Below are 18,020 nucleotides of genomic sequence, written 5' to 3' on the forward strand. Positions count from 1 at the left end.
CTCTCTCTCTCTTTCTGTGTGTGTGTGTGTGTGTGTGTGTGTGCATAAAAATGGAATTTAAAGTTCTGTATATGAGCATCTACTACTGAGCAACATGCCCGCCCAGTCCCAACTATGTGAATTTTGGGGACAGAATGCAGGGTCCTGCATGATTTAATAGAGGGAAAAACTAAATTTGAATTTCCAGTAATATCTAAAAGAATTGACATTTCTTTAACATAGGAATGTTGCCAACAAACCACAGCAGTGACTTCCCTAGCTCTCTTTGTGTCTTGAATCTCTGACCCATGCCCGTTCACTCAACATTTGCCCACTCACAGACCAAGGTCCCAAACTATAGTTCAAGTGAATGCCAGGTAAATGGATGACACTCTAAAATATTATATTGAGGTGATGTAAGTCAGACCCCTGGAAAGAAGATTGCTACATGTTCTTTTACTTGCAAATTCTAGCTCTAAACTTTTAGACATAAGTAAGACCTGGCATAATGGCAGAAACAAGGAACAATGGGAGGAGCAAGAAGGAGCTCTAGAAGGAATAACAGGACACATAAACTTTAAAGAGAGAAATGCCAAAAAGATATAGGGGTGGGGTAGAGACTTATCTGGCGAGGAGAGAGGAAAGGAACATAAAGGGAAAGGGAGGGAGAGGGGAGAAAAACTTAAGGATATTTGAAAAAGTCATAGAAAATAACATCTTAAGTTTACTTACACACACACACACACACATTCACTAAATGAAGTTATACCCTTTGGTTGTTTACCAGAAATTGAAGGTAAGACCCTATTGATGAAGACACCAGACACTTAAGATGCAGAATTTGGAAAAATTGATCTGGATCTGACCGTGGAAGCTTCCTTACTGAGAACTAGCTCTCATATTTTCAGAAGAAACTAGGTATGTGGCTAGGAGAAAAAACAATCAGCATTCCTTCCCAGTAACACCCACAAACAACAGCAATGACCAAAACAGCCAGACAATCTAAAAGATGTATTAGCGGTACTTAGATCTTGATGATAACCAATACCCACCTAATTGGAATTAAGGCCTGCTCAATAGGAGGAAATACATGCCTGATACAGTAATCCTAGACCATTATCCATGGTTGGTAAGGCTAGGGACCATAAAGGACAAGCTTCTACTGTCACTTCCCTAAATCAGTGTGATTTCTAATAATATTTTAATTACTTATCCTTATACCCAATTATATTTTTGGAGCAGACAGAGATCATTAGAGAAAGACACTGGTACAAAAGCAGAGAACAACTGATGATGGGGTAACCAGAGTAACTGATTCATCTATACCTAAGGCTCAGGGAACATCACGGAAGGAGGAGCTGAAAGACTGTAAGCACCACAAGACCAGGATATCCACCGTGAAATAGTGTCTTCTATATATGACAGGGGAGCTGTACCCATCAATATGGTCAGTAAGACCTGAGCAATGACAACACCAGCTGATACGCCAACGAGGATAGAAGAAATCTCATAGGATCCCACCCCAAGGTAAAGAACTACAGACACCAGTGAGAAAGGGAAAATCACTCTATTCCAGAGATGAACCCCTAATAGGAGATCCATTCCCACCCAGACAGTATATATATATATATATATATATATATATATATATATATATATGCAACACTCATCAGGTTGTATTTATAAATTTTATTTATATATTAACAATAATAATTAAGGAATATTAGTCTATGAATTTCAGGAGTGGAGAGGCAAGAGAGGAGTTAGAAGAAGGAGGGTTTTATTATCAGGTACTTGCAACCTCGTCATCAAAAGCAGTTACAAATATTTTCATTTCAGATTACTATTACTGCAAATACCTTAAAATATGTCTATGTGTTAATACATTTAAATATGTTTGTATTTATTATACTTAAATAATAGTAAAGAGCATATACATTCTTAGATGCTATCAAATACATTAATTTAAAAGTACATATTACTTTATCACAAACTTGCTTGTTTAATGTTATAATTGTGACAGGGCAAGACAATACAGAGAGGCTCCTCCATCTCTTCTTGTCGAGGTCATTTTAGGTTTGACTAGGATTTCACCTCCTTGATGGACAATCCTGTGGAAAATTATCCACGTCTATTCTAGAAACCTAAGTTCAAGATGCTCCAGCAAACTTATTTGACTTCTGTTAAACTACCTACTTATGCAAACCTCCCCTTCCAGCTAACTGCTTGTCTTAGCTTCTGTTAAACTGCCTGCTAGCACAAAACTTCCCCCTACAGATGCCAAGCAAAGAAAACATGATGTAGTTTTTGCCTTTAAAAGTCCCCCTCCTTTTTTTAAGTGCTCTGGGCTCCTTTGGTCCTGAATATCTGACTATAATCCTAGTCAGCTGAAATAAAGCTTTCATTTGGCTATAGACTGTGCCCAAATGGTCTTCCCTAAAGGGATTCCTGTAACAATGATAACTATATTTAAATATGATTTATTATCATGCGTATTTTATTTTGTGCACTTATATATTAGTTATTTATGCTACATATAAAATTAGCATAAATTTAGTGCTTTGAAAAAATGCAGATTTGCAGCTCATAAAATCTGTGGATCAGATGACTAGGTACAGCTTTCCTTCATCCTCTACTATAGGATCACAGAAGACTGTCGGTTGATTTTGTAATTTCATTTTAAGACTGAAAAAGGAAGATTCATTTCCATGGTTTGGGCAGAATTCAGTTCATGACAACCTGTTAGACTGACAATGTCCATTCCTGTCCCTCTGCCTCTATGACTCAGAAATGCCCTCAGTTCTTTGATCCACAGGCCACTCTACAGGACAAATGGCAATATAGCTGCTTTGATTCATCAAAACCAGCAAGGGAGAAATCTGCTAACAAGATGAGTTTACAATATCACCCCAGATCTCTAGAGTTGTTTAAGACAGCAGGGGACTCACTCCCTAACAAACAACAATTTATTAACAGAAGCAACAAAAATAATAATTTAAAGTCTCTCAAGTCTAGGACTGTTTTTCCCTAGGAGGTATAAGACTTAAACATGTATCATAAGCACAATAATAGGAAAGCATGATTGAGGGTCCTAGTGCCTCCTCTTCCACCCAGCCTATACTAAGCCAGAAGCTCTATCCCTTCTACCCAGCCTATAGTTGGCCAGTAGCTCTGTTCCAGACCCAGCATGTAAAGAATACCAGGTTCTGATCTGCTGTCTGATCTGCTCACTGGCAGTGTATAGTTTCCATGATGAAAAAGGCAAGAGGGCTATGGGGCTGCCCACTAAAGAGAAGAGTTCACCAGCTAATCTGTTAATCCAGTACTTGTTACATAGAAGAACAATAAAAAAAAGGGAAGGAAGAGAATCGGCAAAGACATGATGAAAAAACAAGCAATATTACAAGTATATATGCCAATATCACCCAGACACTAGCAAATTAACTTTAGCTATTTATAAAAATAATTATACAGCATACCAAGTGCAATTTATCTGAAGAACACAATATTAACATGAAAATTAATCAGCGGAATATGTCATATTAGTAGAACAAGTAAAAAAGCTAACATGATTATATCAATGAACACAGAAATTTTTCTAAAATATACCATTACAGGTGTCTTGAGTGAGGACTAAATGTCTAGGGACACTGTTAAACCCATCCTGTCAGACAAAAAATTGTATTTACTGAAGGAAGACCCATGGAAAGAAGTGAAAACAACAGGAAACTGAAGTGACAACTGAAGAGAGAGGACCTCCTGACAGAGTGACAGTTGGATATTCCAGACCCCCAGATACAAAGAACATGGAAGGGCTACCACCAGAGAGTGAAAGTAACAGTTATAGGTCACAGGGGCCCTAACAGAAAAACACCAGCCACACAGAGAGAAAGATAACAAAAATGACATTTTTTTTTAGGACAAATAGCTCCCATCAAGTGGGTGGGAGGAGCCCTAAAGGTGAAAGTCCACGATGGGGCTTTGTGTCAGACTTTTCATATGTTCCTAGAGCCCTCTTCCCTCTGGACTTCCTCTCCTTCTCTTTGATTAGACTTGACTGGTCTGTCCTTTCTTGGATAGGCTACCCTGCTACCCCTTAGTCATTTTAGCAGTTTGTAATACAGGAGGAGAAACCCCAGGAGTAAGAGGCAGCCTCCCTCTTAAAGGCAGTTTTCTAGATGAGCCAAAGTTTCCCCAATCCTCTTTTAATGCCACTTCATAATAAAAAGTATTCAACATTTGAGGATTAAAAGATAATTTATTCAATCTAATAAATGCTATGTACAAAAAGCACACAGCACAATTAACCCTCATTATTTACCCTGGCAAGTCTAAGGTCCAAAACCTGAATTTCAGTTAGCCAGGAGGAATAACAGCAAGACATCTATTGTATAACATGAATGACTATAATAGTTTCAGCCATTAACAATGTATTGTGCTCTTTTTAAAAAGAAAAATTTCAGACACGTTCTTATGTCACCTAGGCTGGCCTTGAACTCCCTATGGAGTTTAAAATGACCTTGAATTCCTGATCCTTCTTGCTTTATATGCCAAATGCTTGGATTAGAGATAAATACCACCAAAACAGTTGGACGCTGCAATCTTAAAAATTGTTAAGAGAGCAGGACTCAAGCATTCTCATCACAAGATGTATTTGAGGTAATGTATATATTAATCGGCTTGATTTAGCCATTCCACTATATGTACGATTTTCAAAACAATAGATTACACAAAATAATTATGTAATAATTGTACAGTTTTGTTCAATTTAAAATAAATCATGCATTTATAAACAAATAAATCTCATGACACCAGGAAAGGAAGATATGTACATAGGCAGAGGCTGCTTGTTCATTTCCCAGCTGCCCAGATCCAAAATAATCACTCAGAAACTATATTAATTACAGCACTGCTTGGCCTGTTAGCTTATGCATATTTCTAGCTAACTCTTACATCGTAAATGAACTCATTAATCTGTACATCACCACGAGGTCATAACCTAACGGCAAGGTTCCAGTGTCTGTCTCCTGTGGTGGCTCCATGGAGTCTCTCTGACTCCGCCTTCTTTCTCCTAGCATTCAGTTTAGTTTTTTTCTGCCTAGCTCCATTCTACCCTGTCATAGGCCAAAGCAGCTTCTTTATTCATTATCAATAAAAGCAATAAAACTACATATACAGAAGGACTTCCCACACCATATGTATGTAATACATATGGCCTGACATACAAGTGTCCTTTCTAAAGACCCCACATCTTATAGGCGATATCAAGGAAGAGAAAAGAAACATGAATGAAGAAGCAGATCAAATACTCAGAAGCACATATCCTTCGAGGAAACATAAGTTTTTATAATGTAATTTACAACAAACAAATATCTAAAATATATTATTGTCTGGTACCAATATGCAAATGACAGAGTAAGAAAAGCATAGTTGGGGTCATAATTTGAAACAGGTTAAGTCCTGAAATATTAACTAAGCACATAGTCTTGGAAACAGAAAGCCATTCTAGTTAGTCAACAGTTATTTGTTGAGCATGTATTATATGCCAGATACTATTTGTTGACATAGGGAAATAGTACCTACATGGGGAAATATACTTAACCTCTCTAAATTTGATGCTTTCATCCTTAAAACTAAAGAAACATGCATTATTCCTATGTCATAGGATTGCGGTGAGGATTGACAAGAGAAATGCAGAGAAGGTGTTTTGCATTGTCTGCTGCAGAGTAGACACATAATAAATGAAATAATTAGCCTGCTGGGGGATAAGTGGGTCATCAGCTCAGCTGTGAAAAATGTATAGCGTTTTGATAGACATAGACAAAAGGAAGATGCTCAAGTAGAGAGAACACCATTAATTAATTAAGTCATTCATGCAAAGAAACTTTTTGATTGTCTATGACATTGGCATTCATAGGCATAGTTCACTTACATGAATTCAGCTATACACACTAGGAGAAAATTGTTTAAATAATATGGGCAAATCCCCCCACCATTATGCTCAGTTAATATGTACGTGATTGAGTGTGAGATGAGAGGCGTGAATTTGTTCTGTCTCCTGGTGTGAACATCTCACTTTGCTGTGCCGTTCTTTTGTTTAAAGAGAGGGAGAGAGGGAGATGGGGGAATTTTTCATATAGGGTGACAAACTATAAGTGCAAGCCAATAAATCTGGGGATCAAACAAAAAGAATACTAGAGAAAATGACAGTGATACTGAATTTTCTGAGAAAAGAACACAATTCTCCACTACAGCACCATCCTATAACATTACTCAAAATAAGTTTGATAAATTATTTATAGTTAATTTCCTGACATTAGGGCCCAACCCATGTATAAGATGTGCCAGGGATTGTACTAGATGTTGGAGGTAAAGTGGTAAAAGAGAACAGCTTATAATTACAAAGTAGAATTGATTGGCATCTGAGCCTAGAGGTAGGGACGAACACTGAGAAAGTTCTTTTCTCTGGCCTGGATAGCCAGAAGATGTACAGAAGATGTATCTGAATAAAAAGGTTTGATATCAGATGGCTGAGGGTATCAAATGCAAAACTAAGGGTTCAGGGGTTCTTGGTCCTGCTTGAGTAGTGATTAAGGGTTAAGAGTATAGCTCATTGCTCTTGTACTTGCCTAGCATGTACGCAGACCTAAGTTACGTCCTCAATATGGTACAAGACAGAGTAGTGATTGAATAAAAGACAAAGTACAGGACAATTCTCAAAAGATTTTTCTTTATACACATTATATCTATATACATACATATATATAAATAATCTTATTTGTCTTTATGTGAATGAGTGGTTTGCCTACACTTATGTTGTTTTGCCACATGTATGCCTGACACGTGAGAAGTTCAGAAGAAAGATCTGAATTCCCTGGGACTAGAGTTACAGCTGACTGTGAGTCACCATGTCAGCGTTCAGAACTGAACCAGGGTCCTTTGGAAGAACTGTCAGTGCTCTTAACCACTGAGCTATCTTTCCAGCCCCTCAGATTTAGTTTGAAAAAATAATTAAATGCTAAAAGCCTGCTTTGTGTTATATGCAAAAACCAATCTAAAGTGGATTAGTAACCTCAAATACTAATATAATAAGGACTAAAACCTTAAAAATCTTTAAAGAAGACACACAAGTAAATCATGACACTGAATTTGCAATGCATTTTTTTCTCATAAGACATCAAAAACACGAGCAACAATGAAATAACTTTATCAAAGCAACAGGAAATCAGACAATCAAAATTATAAATTTCATTTAGGAAGACACTATCAAGACACTACCCTGATCCGATGCCCTCCTCCACAGTCTAACCTTGTGAGTGTTGCCCAGCCCTCCCCCACCCACACACACACTCAAATGTGTTTTCTGCATCATGCTGGATTTAGCCTGTACTCCTCAGCCAGCACTTCTGTCTAGTCTGATCAACTACACCTTGCAGTACTGGACCTCTAGACTTCTGTAGGGTCCCAAATCTTTTGCCCTGGTCTAGTCTCAGCACCTCCTCCTGTGCCACAACTAATATCTTCTGCCAGGACCTACCCTACATGTATATACCGAAAGACTATTTGTGCAGCCTCCACTACCCCACTCCATACCTAGAATTCCCACGTCCTCCTCTAGTATCTAGGATGCTGAGTACCCCTGACATCTTCATCCGTGCCCCTTCCATAATACACCAGATTTAGCCTGTGCCCCCACAAGTAAACCAGTCTAGTTTAGTATTCCCTGTCTTTGCTACAGAGGACTTTAGTCTTGGGCTAATATTTTCCCAAAATATCTGCCAAATCACAAAACTCTCCCAGGTCATATGAAACCTTTCTTCTTAGATCTTTCTAACTTAACACTCTTATCTTGGAACAGGAGGCACATCCTGGATACCAGCTTAGTGACCTCTATTCACCTGACTGCATTTGAAGCATTGTTTTGGGGCTGAAAAAAGGAATGAGCACAACAGAGTGACTGTGGAAAGAAATATGAAGCTTTAATTTCTAAAACACAAAATACCACTGAGAACACAAATAAAACCACCAAAAATCAAGAACATGATGACTACAACTAACATATACATTTCAATAATAATTTTAAATATCAATGGTCTCCATTCTCAAATCAAAAGACACAGGCAGACAGAATGGATTGAGAAGCAAAATCCATCTATTTGTTGTCCACAAGAAACATACCCTAGCTTTCAATTAAAAGAAAATTCAGGTTAAAAAAAATATAAAAAAATGAGTTCAAGGCCAGATGGATTCACAGAAGAATTCTACCAGGCACTCAAAGAAGATCTATAATCAATCCTCAAATTATCTTTTTTTTTTAAAGAAAGAAAGAAAGAAAGAAAGAAAGAAAGAAAGAAAGAAAGAAAGAAGAAACACACTCAAACTGTTTCTACAAAGATATTATGTAACATGAGGGCCGGCTTGTTGGGGTTTCTGTCCCGCCCGGTACCCCACAACTGGCAACTCCCAAGGAAAATCAATCACACAGAGATCTCTGTAAGTTATAAAGCTGATTGGCCCATTAGGTCAGGCTACTTATTAGCTCTTATAACTTATGTTACCCCATTATCCTTATCTACATCAGCCACATGGCTCAGTACCTTTTCCAGCGGGGCAGCCAGCTTACATCTTTCCTCTCCAGTGGTCTGGGCAGAATTGCAGAGGGGGCTTCCTGCTTTCCAGAATACTCCCAGTCTCTTTGCTCCACCTCTACTTCCTGTCTGGCTTTCCCGCCTATACTGCCTGCCTGGCCAATCAGCGTTTTATTAAAATATAATTGACAGAATACAGATAATTCTCCCACACCAATATTATCACTATAATACCAAACCAGGCAAAGAAACAACACCAACAAAAAGAAAACAATAGGCAAAAATCCCTGATGAATATAGACTCAAAAATACTCAATTCAAGATTTGCAAGCAGAATATAGACATGCATAAAAAAGATTATATACCATGATAAAAGTAGTTTCATTCCTAAAACTCAAGGATTCAATATACACAAGTTTGATGTAGGTGGGTCATCTGTCTATATGTTACTTTTGTTGGTTAATAAAGAAACTGCCTTGGCTTTTTTGATAGGGCAGAATTTAGATAGTTGGAGTAGACCAAACCGAAAGCTGGGAGAAAGAGCAGAGTCAGGCAGACACCATGATTCCCCTTCCCAAGATGGATGCTGGCTAGACTCATGCAGGTAAACCACGACCTCGTGGTGACATACAGATTATTAGAAATGGGTTAGTCAAGATGTGAGAGTTAGCCAATAAGAGGCTAGAACTAACGGGTCAGGCAGTGTTTAAATGAATACAGTTTCTGTGTAGTTATTTCGGATGTAAACTAGCCGGGAGGTGGGAAGCAGCTCGCCGCTCCTTTTACACAAGTCAGTAAAGGTAATAAATCACACAAATGGAGTTAAAGACAAAAATCACATCATCACCTCTATAGAGGCTATAAAAGCCTTTGACAAAATTCAACATGCCTTGATAAGAAAAGTCCCAGATAATGAAGAACTAGAGGGAACCATACCTCAACAAAATATGAGCTACATACAAGAAACCAACAGCCAACATCATTTTAAGTGAAGAAAAGTTTGAAGCAATCCAACTAAAATAAAGAATGAGACAGAGACGTCTACCATACCTATTCATTTTTCAAAATACTAACTAGAACAATAAAGCAAGAGAAGGAAATTAAAGGGATATAAATAGGGAAAGAAGTGAAACTCACCCTATTTAAAGATAACATGATACTATACATTAGAGATCCCAAAAATTCTACCAGGAAACTTCTAGAAAAGATGAGCAAATTCAGCAATGCAACAATATACAGAATCATCTAGCACAAATCAATAACTTTTTATATACCAACAGAAAATATACACAGGAGACCATGGATACACCCCCATTCACAATAGCCTCAAATAAAATAAAATATCTAGGAACAAACCAAACCAAGGAAGTGAAGAGCTTCTACAATAAAAACTTTAAACCTCTGAAGAAAGAGAGAAAAATACTAGAAAAGGGAAAGACATTCAATGCTCATGGATTAATAGAATTAATATTGTGAAAATAACCATTCTATCAAAAGCTCTGTATAGATTCAATACAAAAACAATCAAAATTCCCACTTCATTCTTCACAGAAAGAAAAAAAACTATCTTAGAATTCATGTGGGACCACAAAAGACTCCATATAGCTAAAACAATTCTGATCCAAAATGATGATGATGATGATGATGATGATGATAGAGGGATTACCATTGTCTTAAAATATATTACAGGGTCATAGTAATAAAAACAATATGGTATCTGCAAAAAAGTAGACACATAGACTAATGCAACAAAATTGAAGACCCAAAAATGAGCACATGTAACTCCAGTCATATAATATTTGACAAAGATGCAGAAAGCATATACTGGGAAAAAGAAAGCATATTCAACAAATGGTGCTATAAAACTGGATGTTCACCTGGAATGATTAGTTAGACATTATACCTATCACTTTGCACAAAAACTAAATCCATATGGATCAAAGACCTAAACATGAAATCTGATACAACTAGAAAAACACATAGGCAGTGCCTACATGATATAGGTGTGGGAAATAACTTTCTGAATAGGATTCCATTTGCCTAAGAATTAAGGCCAACAATTGACAAGTGGGACCTCGTGAAACTAAACTTTCTGCACACCAAAAGAAGGAGTCAATCAGGTTATAAGAAGCCCACAGAAGAGGAGAGAATCCTTGCTAGCTATACATCTGACAAAGGTTTAAAATCCAGAAAATACAAAAAAGTAAAACAAAACAACAAACAAACAGAAAAACAGCCTGGCAGTGATGGCACACACCTTTAATCCCAGGACTCAAAAGGCAAAGGCAGATGGATCTCTGTGATTCACGGCCAGACTGCTCTACAAAGAGTGTTTCAGGACAGCCAGGACAGTTACACAGAGAAAACCTGTCTCAAAAAACAAAACAAAAAAAAATAGACTCAAAAATCAAATGACAAATTAAAAAAAAATGGACCTGAATAGAGAATTCTCAAAAGAAGATAAAAGAATAACTGAACAATATCTCCAAATATGTTTCTTAGTAATTAGGGCAACAAAAATCAAAATAACTTTGAGAATTTATTGTATTCCAGTCAGAATGACAAAGATCAATGGAACACACAACAATAAATTCTGCAGAGTGTGTGAAAAAGAAGAACCCCCATTCACTGTTGGTGGGATTACAAAATGGTACAGCCACTGTTGAAATCAGTATGGAGAATTCTCATAAAACTAAAAATAAACCTCCCATATGACCCAGCTATACCACTCCTTGGCATATACCCAAAGGACTTGACATCCTATATTACAGATACTGGCTTAGCCATCCATGTTCAATGCTGCTCTATTCACAATAGCTAGAAAATGAAAACAACCTAAATGTCCTAAAATCAACAAATGGATAATGAAAAAAATGGGCCCCATATGTTCATAGGGATTGGCACTTTTAGGAGATTTGACCTTGTTGGAGTTGGTGTGACCTTGTTGGAAGAAGTGTGTCACTGGGAGTAGACTTTGAGGTTTCAAATACTCAAGCCAGGTCCAGTGTCTCTCTATTTTTCTCCTGTCTGCTGATCCAGATGTAGAAGTCTCAGCCACCTCCCCAGCATGTCTGTCTGTCTGCATGCTTCCATGCTTCCTACCATGATGATAACTGACTAAACCTCTGAAATGGTAAGCCAGTCCTAATTAAATGTTTTCCTTATCAAGAGTTGCTGTGATCATGGTGTCTCTTCACAGAAATAAAACCCTAAGACATCTTTTGAGAACTTTAGCAAAAATAAGTGCTTTTGACTACAAGTTGCTTTGGATCATGTTATAGCACAGTAACAAAAAAATTAATACAGAAGTTGGTACCAAAGTGTACACTGTTGCTCTGTAGGACCTGACCATGTGGTGTTTGGAGAGGGATACAGAAAATTTCATAACTTCGAACAAGAAAAGTAGATAAATGCTGTAAACTGAGCTTTATGAGGCATTCAAGGAAAAGATTGGTAGATAGCAGTGCTGAGAGCAATGTTGATGGTGGAGACCCAGATCATTGGGTTTCAGAGAGAAAACAATATTAGCAACTTAGCTAGAGGTCATTCCTGTGGGATTTTGACAAATAAGCTGTGTGCCTTCTGCCAGTGTCCTAAAAACGTTCCTGAAACAAAATCCAAAAGTAATAGACTAATTTCTTTTGTGCAGCAAATTTCAAGATAGCTGAACGTTGAGTCTATGGTATGGTTACTACTGGTAATTCCTATGTAGGTCTACAAGCAAAAAAATACCAAAATGTAGCAACAAAAAACATAAAATGTACAGCTTGGAGAGAAAAAAGAACACTAGGAAGCTTAATATTGCAGCAGTACTCATGCCGGAAGAAAGGCTATAATTACCAAGGAGATAAGCATCATTAAGTAGAGGCTTCTTTCTCTGCAATGAAACAATAGGAAGACCTCAAGGGAAGACCCCACCCTGCTAAGTTTCCTATTTGTAAAAGGAAAAGGCCTAAGGAATTTTCTGCTCCTAGAAAACAAGAGCATGCAACAGCTTTTATAAATGTGATTCAAGGGAACAAAGATCCATCCCAAACTGGCAGCCAAACTTGGAAGTATTAGGCATGTGGTAATGGCTTTGAAGGAATGAATGATGTAAGAGAAATATGATGGGCAGCCATTGTGTTAAGCTGTGAAATTGAAGCCTAGATTGTCTGGAGACCCTGAGACTAAGATATTGGAGAGGCCAAGGAGAGCTACATACAGGGAGTAGAACCAGCCTAAGAAGTAGAGATCGATTGCAGGCAGAAGCCATTGGGAACAGAACTCTTTGAAACTAAAGTCCCAGACATTGGACATATAGTTACGAAATTTTGTGTTTGTTCTACTGCGTTTCAATCTTGCTTTAATCCAGTATTTCCTCACTATTCTCTGATTCCTCCCTTTTGTGATGAGAATATATAATCTGTATCATTACATTAGAAGTATAAAATGGACGTTCTTATTTTACAGGGAAGTAGGGGTTACAGTTAAGTGACGACCTGAGTCTTAAAAGAGACTTTGGCCTTTTAACGGTATTGCAACTGTTAAAGGCTTTTGATTTTTGAACTATAAATAAATTTTATTGCATGATATGGCCACAAATAGGAGCCAGGGAATAGCATGTGGTGGTATAAATGTGATGTTCACCATAGTGTTAGACATTACAATACCTGGTTCCCAGCTGATGACCCTGTTTGGAGAAGTTATGGGATCTCTAGAAAGTAGAACTTTGCTGGAGAGAAAGTGCATTACTGGGTACAAGCTTTGAAAGTTGATAAATTCAACTCATTTCCCTTCAGTTCACTCTGTCTGTTTGGTGTTTTTACATAAAAATCTGATCTCTGAGCTTCCTGCCCTTGCCAGCACTTCTATAGCCATTATGAACTCTCCCTCTGGACCTGTAAGCTAAAATAAACTGTTCCGTTTCTAAGTGGCTTTTGGTGATGGAGTTTTAACATATAACAATGACAGAAAAGTAACTGAGAAATACTATAACATTTACATTCTCAGACCACAAAGCAAATCTAAGTTTTAGATTAAACTGAAAGATAAATAGGTTATCATAACACTTAAGTTTTTGAATAGGATAAATACCAAAATTAATTTAAACAGTGAAACTTTTACATAGACAGTTCAAGGATGGCATGGATTTACTGAGGAATAATAATGAATGCTTAATGGAAAAATAATACCAGTCTTTAACAAAATTACAACTCACTCAGAGAAAAATAAGACTTAAGGAAATAAAGAAATATAACATGTTTATAGATTGAAAATATTAATATTTTTATGATTTAATTCTTCCTATATTGATTCATAAATTAAACACTATTACAATTAAATCATAGTAGGCTTTAACAATAACAAAACTGCTTTTAAATTTTGAAGGGATGTGTTTTTAAGTTTTGAAGGGATGTGTGAAGGGCCTAAAACATTGGAACGTTTTTGTAAAAGTAAAGGTGGATGACAAGTACTGCTTTATTTTATGTGCTATAAGAGAGTGGGACATTGATATAATGGTAGACAAAAAGATTATTTATTTATAAAAATTTCCACCTCCTCCCTGCCTCCTTTTTCCCTCCCACTCCCCCCTCCCCTCCCACTCCCTCTACAGTCCTAAAAGAAGTCAGGGTGCTCTGCCCTGTGGAAAGACCAAGGTCCTCCCCTCTCCATCCAGGTCTAGGAAGGTGTGCATCCAAACAGACTAGGCTCCCAAAAAGGCAGTACATGCAGTAGAATCAAAACCCGGTGTCATTATCATTGGCTTCTCAGTCAGCCCTCATTGTCAACCACATTCAGAGAGTCTGGTTTGATCACATGCTCATTCAGTCCCAGTCCAGCTGGCCTCGGTGAGCTCCCATTGTATCAGTCACACCATCTCCGTGGGTGGACGGACTCCTCGCGGTCCTGACTTCCTTGGTCATGTATTCCCTTCTTTGGTTCTTCATCTGGGCCTTGGGAGCTCAGTCCAATTCTCCAATATGGGTCTGTGTCTCTATCTCCATCCATCGCCAGATGAAGACTCTATGGTGATACGCAAGATATTCATCAGTGTGGCCACGGAATAAGGCCAGTTCAGGTACCCTCTCCTCTGCTGCCCAACTATCTATCTGGGGAAATCCCCTTGGAAACCTGGGAACCCCTCTAGAGTCAAGTCTCTTGCCAACCCTACAATGACTCCCTTAGTTAAGATATTTCTTCCCTGCTCCCATATCCACCCTCCCTCCATCTCAACCATCCCATTCCCCCAAGCTCTCTTGAATCCTCCCCTTCTCCCTTCTCTCTAACCATCTCTCCTTACACCCACCCTCAACACCCCCCGTGCACCCAAGTTTTGCCTGGTAATCTTGTCTACTTCTCATATCCAGGAAAATAACTATATGATTTTCTTTGGGTTCACCTTCTTATTTAGCTTCTCTAGAATTACTAATTATAGGCTAAATGTCCTTTAATTATGGCTAGAATCCACTTATGAGTGAATACAAACCATATTCCCCTTTTTGGGTCTGGGTTACCTCATTCAGTAAAGCGTTTTCTATTTCCATCCATTTGCATGCAAAATTCAAGATGTCATTGTTTTTTACCGCTGAGTAGAACTCTAATGTGTATATGTTCTACACCTTCTTTAACCATTCTTCTATTGAGGGGCATCTAGGTTGTTTCCAGGTTCTGGCTATTACAAATAGTGCTGCTATGAACATAGTTGAACAAATGCTTTTGTAGTATGATAGGGCATCTCTTGGGTATATTCCCAAGACTGGAATTGCTGGGTCCTGAGGGAGGTTGACTCCCAGTTTCCTGAGAAACCGCCACACTGATTTCTACAGTGGCTGCACAAGTTTGCATTCCCACCAACAATGGATGAGTGTTCCCCTCACTCCACATCCTCTCCAGCATAGGTTATCATTGGTGTTTTTGAGTTTGGCTATTCTGACAGGTGTAAGATGGTAACTCAAAGTTGTTTTGATTTAGATTTCCCTGATTGCTAAGGAGGTTGAGCATGACCTTAAGTGTCTTTTGACCATTTGAACTTCTTCTGTTGAGAATTCTCTGTTCAGTTCAGTACCCCATTTTTTTAAATTAGGTTAATTAGAGTTTTAATGTCTAGTTTCTTGAGTTCTTTATATACTTTATAGATCAGACCTTTGTCTGATACAGGGTTGGTGAAGATTTTCTCCCATTCAATAGGTTACCTTTTTGTCTTACTGACAGTGTCCTTTGCTTGACAGAAGATTCTCTGTTTCAGGAGATCCCATTTATTCATTGTTGGTCTTATTGTCTGAGCTACTAGGGTTCTACCTAGGAAGTGGTCTCCTGTGCCCATGTCTGGTAGACTACTTCCCACTTTCTCTTCTATCAGGTTCAATGTGGTTAGATTTATATTGAGGTCTTTAATCCATTTGGACTTGAGTTTTGTGCATGGTGATAGATATGGATCTATTTTCATTCTTCTACAGGTTGACATCCAGTTATGACAGCACAATTTGTTAAAGATGCTTTCTTTCTTCCATTGCATAGTTTTAGCTCATTTGACGAAAATCAGATGTTCATAGGTTTGTGGGTTAGTATCCGGGTCTTCTATTCGATTCCATAGGTCGACTTCTCTGTTCTTATACCAATATCAAGCTGTTTTCAATACTGTAGCTCTGTAATAGAGTTTGAAGTCAGGGATGGTAATGCCTCCAGAAGTTCTTTTATTGTATAAGATTGTTTTGGCTATCCTGGGTTTTTTGTTTTGCCATATAAACTTGATTATTGTTCTCTCAAGGTCTGTGGGAAGAAGTTTGATGGGATTTTGATGGGGATTGCATTGAATCTATAGATTGCTTTTGGTAGAATTGTCATTTTTACTATGTTGATCCTCCCAATCCAATAGCATGGGAGATCCTTTCATTTTCTGGTATCCTCTTCAATTTCTTTCTTCAAAATCTTAAAGTTCTTGTCAAATAGATCTTTCACTTCCTTGGTTAGGGTTACCCCAAGATACTTTACGCTATTTGTGGCTATAGTGAAAGGTGATGTTTCTCTGATTTCCATCTCTGTTATCTTTGTTCCTTCTGTATAGGAGGGGAACTGATTTTTTGGAGTTGATCTTGTATCCTGCCACATTACTAAAGGTGTTTATCAGCTGTAGGAGTTCTTTGGTAGAATTTTTGAGGTTACTTTGTGCACTATCATATCATCTGCAAGTAATGAAAGTTTGACTTCTTTCTTTCCAATTCGAATCTCCTTGATCTCTTTATGCTGTCTTATTGCTATTGCTAGCATACAGGCTCTTGTAGTAAGATCTAATGATTCTCCAAATTTCCTCTGTGTCTGTGGTTGTGTCCCCCTTTTCATTTCTGATCTTGTTAATTTGCACGTTCTCTCTCTGCTGTTTGATTAGTTTGGATAGGGGTTTGTCAATCTTGTTGATTTTCTCTAAGAACCAGCCTTTTGCTTCATTGATTCTTTGGATTGTTTTCTGTGTTTCTATTTTCTTGATTTCAGCCCTCAGTTTGAATATTTTCAGTCTTCTACTCCTCGTGGGTGAGTATACTTTTTTTTTCTAGAGCTTTCAGGTGTACTATTAAGTCTCTAATGTGTGCTTTCTCAATTTTATTTATGTGGGCACTTAGTGCTATGAACTTTCTTCTTAGCACTGCTTTCATAGTATTCCATAGGTTTGGGTATGTTGTGTCTTTATTGTCATTGAATTCAAGGAAGACTTTAATTTTTTCTTTATTTTTTCCTTGACCCAGGGGTGATTCAGTAGTTGACTGTTCAGTTTCCATGAGTTTGTAGGCTTTCTGGGGGTAGAATTGTTGTTGAATTCTAACTTTATTTTATGGTGACCAGATAGTATACAGGTGGTTACTACAATTTCTTTGTATCTATGGATGTTTGCTTTGTTACAGATTATGTGATCAGTTTTTGAGAAGGTTCCATGAGATGCTGAGAAGAAAGTATATTCTTTTCTGTTTGGGTGGAATGTTCTATAGATGTCTGTTAAGTCCATTTGGTTCATTACATCTGTTAGTTCTCTTATGTCACTGTTAAGTTTCTGTCTGGTTGACCTGTCCATTGGTGAGAGAGGAGTGTTGATATCTCCTACTATTAGAGTGTGGGGTTTGATGTATGCTTTGAGATCTAGTAATGTTTCGTTTACATATGTGGGTGCTTTTATATTAGGGGCATTGATATTCAGGATTGAGACTTCCTCCTGATGAATTGAATTGTTCCTGTTATGAGTAATAAAGTGTCCTTTACCATCTCTTCTGATTGATTTTAGTTTAAAATCAATTTTGTTAGATATTAGGATAGCCACACTCACTTGTTTCTTTGGTCAATTTGATTGGAAAACCTTTTCCCAACCCTTTACTCTGAGGTAGTGTCTGTCTTTGAGGTTGATGTGTGTTTTTGTAAACAGCAGAATGTTGGATCCTCTTTTTGGATCCATTCTCTTAACCTGTGCCTTTTTATAGGTGAGTC

Source organism: Myodes glareolus, chromosome X, assembly GCF_982192425.1.
Source record: "Myodes glareolus chromosome X, mMyoGla1.1, whole genome shotgun sequence".
In the NCBI taxonomy this organism is placed as follows: domain Eukaryota; kingdom Metazoa; phylum Chordata; class Mammalia; order Rodentia; family Cricetidae; genus Myodes; species Myodes glareolus.